Source organism: Protomyctophum bolini, assembly GCF_963924005.1.
Source record: "Protomyctophum bolini genome assembly, chromosome: 20".
Classification (NCBI taxonomy): Eukaryota; Metazoa; Chordata; class Actinopteri; order Myctophiformes; family Myctophidae; genus Protomyctophum; species Protomyctophum bolini.
Genome location: NC_137881.1, coordinates 24,356,848 through 24,365,641, shown reverse-complemented (window position 1 = coordinate 24,365,641; position 8,794 = coordinate 24,356,848).

The following is an 8,794-nucleotide window of genomic DNA, read 5'->3' as shown; positions in this document are numbered from 1 at the left end:
GATTAATTACACACCTGCCGTAGTCATCCTGGGGACTCAATTTGCCATATTCAGACCGCAGCCATCTTGCCAGCAAGGTGATACCTAGGTGATACCATGGACACTTCCCATAGAGAGCCCATTCATCCAAACAGAAAAGTCCTCTTTAATTATTTTAAACAATGTCAAAATCACCAACATTGCAGCTGTAGGGAAAGCTTGAATTATCCTCTTTCAATCTGTAAAGTTTTTGTTTAATAAAAATCCACCGTAGACATTTTATGAGCTACTTCCTGTCGAGAAAATCCTTGCAGATGATTATTTTCTAAGTATCAGAGTATGGAAGTGCTCGTTATCAGTAAAGCAACCTCCTGCTGCCTCCTGCATTATGTGCACATTCAAAACAGGTGGTACACATGGGCGTTGAGTGATAGTCAACTAGCATTAGTTGACAGGAAGTAGCTCATAAAATGTCTACGGTGGATTTTTATGAAAAACACTACAGATTGAAAGAGGATAATTCAAGCTTTCCCTACAGCTGCAATGTTTGTGATTTTGACGTTGTTTAATAGAATTAGAGGGGACTTTTCTGTTTGGATGAATGGGCTGTCTATGGTAAGTATCACCTAGGTATCACCTTGCTGGCAAGATGGCTGCGGTCTGAATATGGAGAATTGCCCATTTGCAGACCGGGGCCATGTTTCCATCATAGTTTTCAGTAAAGCAATGTCCTGCTGCCTCTTGCATTATGTGCTAATTCAAAACAGGTGGCCGTTCAGTGATATCTAACGAGCGCTTCCAAACTCCAGCACTTAGAAAAAGAATCACCTGCAAGGACACAAAGTAGCTCATAACATGTATACAATATACTGTACAGTGGATTTTTATGAAACAAACACTTTGAGGATAGAAAGAGGATAATTCAAGCTTTCCATACAGCTGCAATGTTGGTGAGTTTGATGTTGTTTAATACAATCAGATAGGACTTTTCTGTTTGGATGAATGGGCTGTCTTTGGAAGTTACACCTAGGTAGCACCTTGCCATTAACTTATATGGTAAGATGGCCGCGGTCTGCATATGGAGAATACCAAGCTGAACTAACTAAAGTTTTCAAATAATTGTAGTGGAGTAAAAGTACAATATTTGTCCGAGATGTAGTGGAGTACAAGTAAACGTATTGGAAATTGGAAATACTGAAGTAAATTACAAATACCTCAAAATTGTACTCAAGTACAGTACTTAAGTAATTGTACTTAGTTACTTTACACCACTGGTTATTGTCTGGTGGATGATATCGGTGTGTCCACCAAGACATCGGTTGTGGTTCCCGGTTCGATCCCCGGCTCGATTAGTACTGTTAAAACCCCTTAAACCCCAGGGGGGTCCAGGAGGGAAAATCTAAAATATCGGAGTTGGAACCTGAGACCTTGACCATCCCCATTTACCCGCTGAGAGCTGTTCATGAGGTGGACAGCCGCTGCCCCCGTCGGCGGGGGATTAGGGCTTAATTAAAGTGTCCTCGCTGAACCCATCCTCTGCTGTGTGTGTGAAAGTCATTATTAACATATTAACATTTGCTTACAATTTACAACGTAGGCATTTAGCACCCGCTCTTAATCCAGAGGGGCTTTACAGTAAGCAAGGTAAACTTAGAGACAGTGTAGAGCCATAAAACCAAGAACCTCAGTCTAAGCACCAGTCTAAAAGAACCTAGCATCAGTCTAAGGAACCTAGCATTAGTCTAGGGAACCTAGCATCACTACACTGAGGGGTTGTGTGTACTGTAGGATAGGCGTGTGTGTGTGTGTGTGTGTGTGTGTGTGTGTGTGTGTGTGTGTGTGTGTGTGAGAGAGAGATGTGTGCAGTGAGGTATGAATTAATCTCTAAAAAGCCAGGGAGATTTGAATGGAAACAAAACATGCCTGGAGTGCTGTGTGTGAGTGATCTAGCCACCACAAAAAGGTTGACTTCCCTCGCCTAGTCATGCAGCTAAGCTCACACTCACACACAGGCTGGGAGAAGCACAGCTGGGTGGGAGGAGTCAATCCATGCCATTGCCTAGCCCTGCATTTGAATCATTCAAAGCAGACCAGCAGTCAGTGCACACACACACACACACACACACACACACACACACACACACACACAGGGTTAACACTAAGGTCTCAGAGGCATTTGTTCTACTTGCCCTTAATTTCCTAATGTAGCACAAAATGAGTTACGATTCCAGGCAAAGTCCATCATTTATTCAAACAAAGGCATCTTCGATATAGTTACATCAGGTTACCAGCATAACAAAGTCATCTTTCCATAGTATAGCAAATTAAGGCTGAGCGCCTGGTGGTCACCAGTTTCTCTTAGTTTTCACCTCTAGCTCCAACAGATCTAATCTAAATATCTGTGTGTGTGTGTGTGTGTGTGTGTGTGTGTGTGTGTGTGTGTGTGTGTGTGTGTGTGTGTGTGTGTGTGTGTGTGTGTGTGTGTGTGTGTGTGTGTGTGTGTGTGTGTGTGTGTGTGTGTGTCAGGGGAAACGGCTAAGTCAAAGACCCCCAACTGTAGTACTAATAAAATGCATAGCTAAATAAATGGAGAATTTGTGTGTGAGAGACAGTGTGCAGTGTGCCTATCTGAGCCTCCTGTCATAAAGATGGCTCTGATCAACCAGGATAGCCCCAGGTGGTCTATTTTGAAAGCATCCCTGCACAGTAAAACAATAGCCTAGGTATTTTAATTTGTAACAGCTGCTGTAAGCCAAGGCCTGTGGTCGCAGACCCTATCTTTGAGATGAACCTGCAGATAGCCTTCACTCTTTGGCCATCTGTTAAACATACTTTTTCAAACATGAGAAGTATACAATTATGAATAACCATGTACTTATTAATATGCTATATGATTCATAATACACCACAAAGTGATTAGGCTATACATTAGAATTTCCGTTCAATTGTATTTATTATTATTATTTTTACTTTCTATGACTGATAAAAACTGTCATGCCTCAATTTGTATGGCAAATACCTACATAGCTATATGAATATGGCTATGGGTTGACCAAAAGCCCAACTGTTACCACCATTGACATATAGTTCAAAAGTACAATTTATTTAATTTGACTGCTTTCAATATTTTGCAGATACTTGTCTCACTTTTAAGATTTTAAAAGGACTTACCTCCACCACTGAAACAGTTCATAGATCGAAGGGACAGTAGCCTCGGAAACCCAGACATTTTTATTTCCAGGATGTTTTCACAGAGCAACTACCAGTCCCAGTGGGGACTGCAAAGTGCGGCCGAAACGTTGTGTCTCACTTATTGTACTTAGTGTACAGTGTGTTTTGTAAAACAGTCTTCTCTGTTAGAGAATCCCATCACTGGAACAGTCTCCTACAGAAATAACTATTTGACCTTCAAATTCAACCTTAAGACGTGGCTAAAAACAACTCAAATCTGTAAATGATAAGTAATTATCAGCTCTATTTATCACTGATTTCACTTCTCACTGCATGGTTGTTCTGTTCCCTACCATGTTTACTTGTCATTGTATTGCATTTGTATTGTATGTGTTTTTGTATGGATAGTTTTATCACATTCCAGAAGACAGAGCGCTCTGGCCATGCACGTTCAGGTGTTTAGACAGATATCTCGTGTTGTGTTTATAGACGGTTGTCTATAACATTCGACAAATTAGACCCTTCCTCACCCAGGAGAGTCAGTCCAGCTCCTTATCCAGACATCAGTCATGTCAAAACTTGACTATTGTAACTCCCTCCTTACTGGCCTACCGGCATGCGCACTTAAAGCCTCTCCAAGTGTGTGTGTGTGTGTGTGTGTGTGTGTGTGCGTGCGTGCGTGCGTGCGCGCGTTGTGAGGACCATTTGGACCTCACAATTTTAAAACTACAAACGACTACAAAACAAAACGACAATGATGGATTTCCACACGTCCTTTATTTCATTTTCAAATCATCTCATGTATTGTAGATCTAATTTCATACAGCATGGGATACATCATACATCACAACTCCTCAGCATCAGTGTGGATAGGGCTGTCACAATTATTACATAAATTATAATCGCCTAATAATTATTTGAGATAATCACAATTGTTTTTGCATGATCTTCAATTGTTTCCATGTTAAAAGAAATAGCTGATCTAAATTATTAAATGTGTTAGTGATTTGTTTGTGTATTTAAGTTACATGTCATATCTGCCCTGTGCAATTTGTGATTACGAAGCCTTAAATACAAACTGTAACGTTCCAATGTTCAATGCAAAAAACACAATTAAATCGTTAATCGCAATTATGTGCGTGGCAATTAAATCGTCAACTTAAGTTCATAATCGTGACAGTGTGTGGATTAGGACGGAATAACGTTAGCATCATCATCGGCTAGTCGTTGATTAACGCATTAATTTAAAATAGATAAATGTGTAAATAATATATTAGTGGCTTTTCTTTTTCAATCAACCCTGAGTATACAGTACGTGGCTATAGGAGCCCAACCAACTCTTCTGATTGGGGTGACTATACAATGTGCAGTAGGCTAATGCTCACATTCACAACAGCGCTTTGACGTGTGCTTCAACGGCTTCAGACAGACGTAAGGCTTTCACAACATCTTCAAGTACAGAAGCTCGTTGAAGGAATAATACAGTATACTGCAAAGTCCGTATGAGGGACTATAGTAGCTTTAAAGTGCACCATTATAGAGTACTGAAGTCCTGACGTCACTCGCTCATCCCCTGGGGAAGTCATTTCTCCATGGAGAATAACATTGGGTCATCTTAGAATCGTCAGACTCGTCGCGGTCCAAAAGTAAACACAATTGTCCCGGTCACTCATATTTGATATTGATACAATCTATTTGTGGCAAATAAAATAGCGTCAGTAACATTAGTGATTTCTTGCTGTCGGAAAACAAAAACACAAAAGAAAGAAAAGTTTATGCGGATTGTGAATGGGTGGGAAAAAACACGACCCGGGTCCCAGGTCAGGTAAATGACGTCAGACTTCAGTGCTCATGAATCACAAACAACTTAACATGGTCCTTCTAAAAACTCCCTCTCTCTTACGTATTGGATGATGACACAAGACGTGGTGTTCTCCATCCACACACACTTTTCACACACACAAAGTTTCATCATTTACAGTTTCATAATTGACACACATCTGGAATGAACCCACATTTCAGTTTGGACTCGACTCGACTGCTCTGCTTTACCTCTGCAAGCTAATAGACGGCATCATGGGAACGGATGAAACCAAAGGCAGATTACTAGTAGTGAAGAGAAGAAAGTCCGCACACAGGTTTGCTCCAATGGTGTTTTCTTTCATTTAAAACACCATAAGTAAGTAACACTTACGGCCGCGGGCGGCCTTCATCAGGTGATGAATCGCCTGCCTTCAGGTGATTACCATTGGAGCAAACCTGTGTGCGGACTCTTCACTGTGTTTACCTTAGTCCAGCACCAGCCAGGAACTGGATGTGCGCAAGCCACCTGCTTTTTAAACCAATTACTAGTAGTAACACACTGGTAGGGTGTAACTAAGGTAACTAAGTACATTTACTTAAGTACTGTGAGTTTAGGTTTTTTTTTACATTTGAAAACTTGAAATGGGACATTCTGCACAATAAGTAGGCTACTTTCTACTTTTGGTAGGCTACTTTAAGTATATTTTGATACCAATACTTCTGTACTTTTTACTCAAGCACACTTTTACTCATAACAGAGTATTTCTATATTGCAGTATTGATACTTTTACTTAAGTAAAAAAAGATGTGAGTACTTTCCCCACCACTGTCCCTGGCCCAGTGTGCTCCGCTCCCTCTGGTTGGCCATCAGAGGTAACAGGCCACAACGTCCTGTGATGGAACACCGACGGAAACCAAGTCCGTCAAAATATTTGGAGCCAGCATAGACACTGCTATAACCCACTATACATGCATACAGTACATGTACAGTACAGTAGTAATGGCCATGAATGCTCTAATCTAATCTAAACAATGCTTTATGTTTGCAGTAGTCTCGCGTAGCGTCGCCAGACAACTATTCCACAATCTCCAAATGCTAGATAGTCTGGAACTACACCTCCCGAAATCTGAGTAATCTGTTTCACAAAAATATATTTTATTTCTGCTAAGCAGTAAGCTATATATCTATGCTTAGATTATTTCGATTTATATTAGGATAAATTTGCACGACGAAACGGAAGTGGGGAGGAGGCTTCACTTCCGCTTTATTGCTTACTCGTCATGATAGAGCTTCCGTTGCTCCAGACTGTATGACGGAAGCATTTGAAAATTGTGAGAAGTAACAGTCTGGCAATACGAGAAAAAAAACCCAGAAAATACGTGGGTTGCAGATTTCGACCAATCAGGAGGGAGACCCCCCCCCCAGGTCATTCACCAGTTCCAGTTTAGTCACTTCTACTTTCACATTTGACGTTAGGCTACAGTTTGACTTCCGCAAAAAAACGATTGAAGTGCAGTTCTAGTCAGGAAGTCCCCCCCCCTCCCCCTGACGATGTGACACACAAAAAATAACACACACTGTTATCATTATCATTGACACATATATCTCCAAAACCACCCTATGGCTTTTTTACATTAAAAGCTTTGCTACTGCATTATGTTAAAACACACACAGACAGAATTGTTAAAAAATACAAAAGCAGCAGCTTGCGGCCCTGAACAAACAAGTCTAAAAAATGGAAAGCAGCAAATCATTATACTTAGTAGAGACAGCATCATCTATTAAGAACACAATAAAAACATGTTGAACTATTATTACTAAAAAGTTAGGAAAGCAAAGCGAGCGTGGCTTCTTAAAGTGACAGTACACCGCAGAATACGGAGAGCTCATTTGAAGAGTGTGCACTTCATTTAGAGTGTGTGCACTTAAGAGAGTACAGAAATGGATCCTACGTGTCCTTTTGTGCACCCTCTTAAGTTAAACGAACCCTCCGGATTGGTGCAGCTAGTGCGTGTGCACGAGGCGTTTACAGTACAGTAACAGTACGGTACATAAGTACCGTAACTGACAAGCCGGTCGGAGCTATTTCTGTCGCGTCAACTACTAGGCTGCCCCATTTCCTGCTGGCGAGGTTTCATGAGAAAGAAAGGGGAAGTGTGTGTGTGTCATAAGACTTCATCGTACGACCGCATCTGTCGGTCTAACCGAAAACGACTCCATGTTGAAAAGCAGTCATTTTGGGCTATACAGCGAGGCCCAAGTTCCACCTCAAACAAAGTCGGGCAGAATACCTCGCATCTCCACATTTCAACTTTCTTATATGCCGTACAAGAAGAGTGACGCACAATGGCAGTGAAGCACAGCCGATCTACAAGCTCACAACGCGTCAGTTTTGTTGATCTGCTATTTTCACTATGTATTTTTATACAATAATAATGAAAGAAGCAACAGTGCAGACATACTGTACAAGGTGTCCAACCATCGATGTGAAAAAAGTATAAAAAAGAAAGATTTGAAAAAAGCTGACAGCCAAGAAACCTTTTAAGATGTATAAGTGTGTATGTGTCAGAGAGAGAGAGAGAGAGAGAGACGGACAGAGAGAGAGAGAGATATATATAGAGACACAGAGAGAGAGAGAGAGAGAGAGAGAGAGAGAGAGAGAGAGAGAGTCAGGCAAGCGATAATAACATGACTCAAACCACAGACCGTCAAAACTGCCACTTTCCTCCATAATGTAACATACTGTACGCCACACGGTGACATTTGAGTCACGTTGCATTAATATCATTACTGGGGGCATAACATGTGTGTCTTTTCTCTGCAGGGTGTAATAACAAACAACAACTGTCCCTTGTGTCGTCTTACGTACCCATGAGGGAAAGGACAACGTTATTATTCTCAACCTGTGTGATCTACAAGCTCACAATGCCTCGCGTTGGGGGGAGTCCCCAGTTCAAATATGAATATTTATTTTATTTGTATTTATTTTTTCAGGTCATGGCCTGAAATGGTTGAGAACCATTGTGTTCGTAGCAGCAGCCATGTTTGAAAATAGCAGGAAAGCGTAACTCCCAGGAGGAAGTGAAGTGGACTCTGTCCCATTATAGCCGCTTGGAAAGCGGACAGAACGCCCTGCGGTGAACTTCCCAAAATATAATCCTTTCATCTCTTCCTCCTTGTCCTCAATTCCCCCGCAGTACGAAGGGAACGTCTGGGGAGGGCTCGGGGAACAGCAGTGGTGGAAAAAAAGTTTTGACTTTGATTTACTAATAGTCCGGAATTCAACATTTACTTGAGTAAAAGTACAAAAGCATTGGCTTCAAAATGTACTTACAGTACCAAAAGTAAAAGTGCTAATTGTGCAGAATGTCCCATTTAAAGTTTTCAAACTGTCTTTTGAAAATAGCAGCTCTACAAGCTCACAATGCGTCGGCGTCGCACCGCGACACATTGTGACCGTGTAGATTTGGATATTGGATATTTGAGTAAATATTGGAGTAAAATATAAAAGTACAGTACTTAAGTAAATGTACTTAGTTACATTCCACCACTGGGGAAGAGAGGCCTGAGGGCTGCAGAAAACATGTGGGAACCATAGAAAGTTCTGCTTTAGTCGTGCTGCAGCAGGTGTCGCACGAATGTCAAAATAGCTGATGTACAAGCTCACGCCGCAGTGCAGCGAAATGTATACACGTGTGGTGTGAAAGGACCTTAAGACGGACGTGAAATACAAAAATAAAAGAATAATGTTGCTGCACACTGTAGCTTCACTTCATCCTCCTAGTCCTGTGTGCGTGCACGTTTGCGGCTTTGCGCGTGTGTATGTGTGTGTGTGTGTGT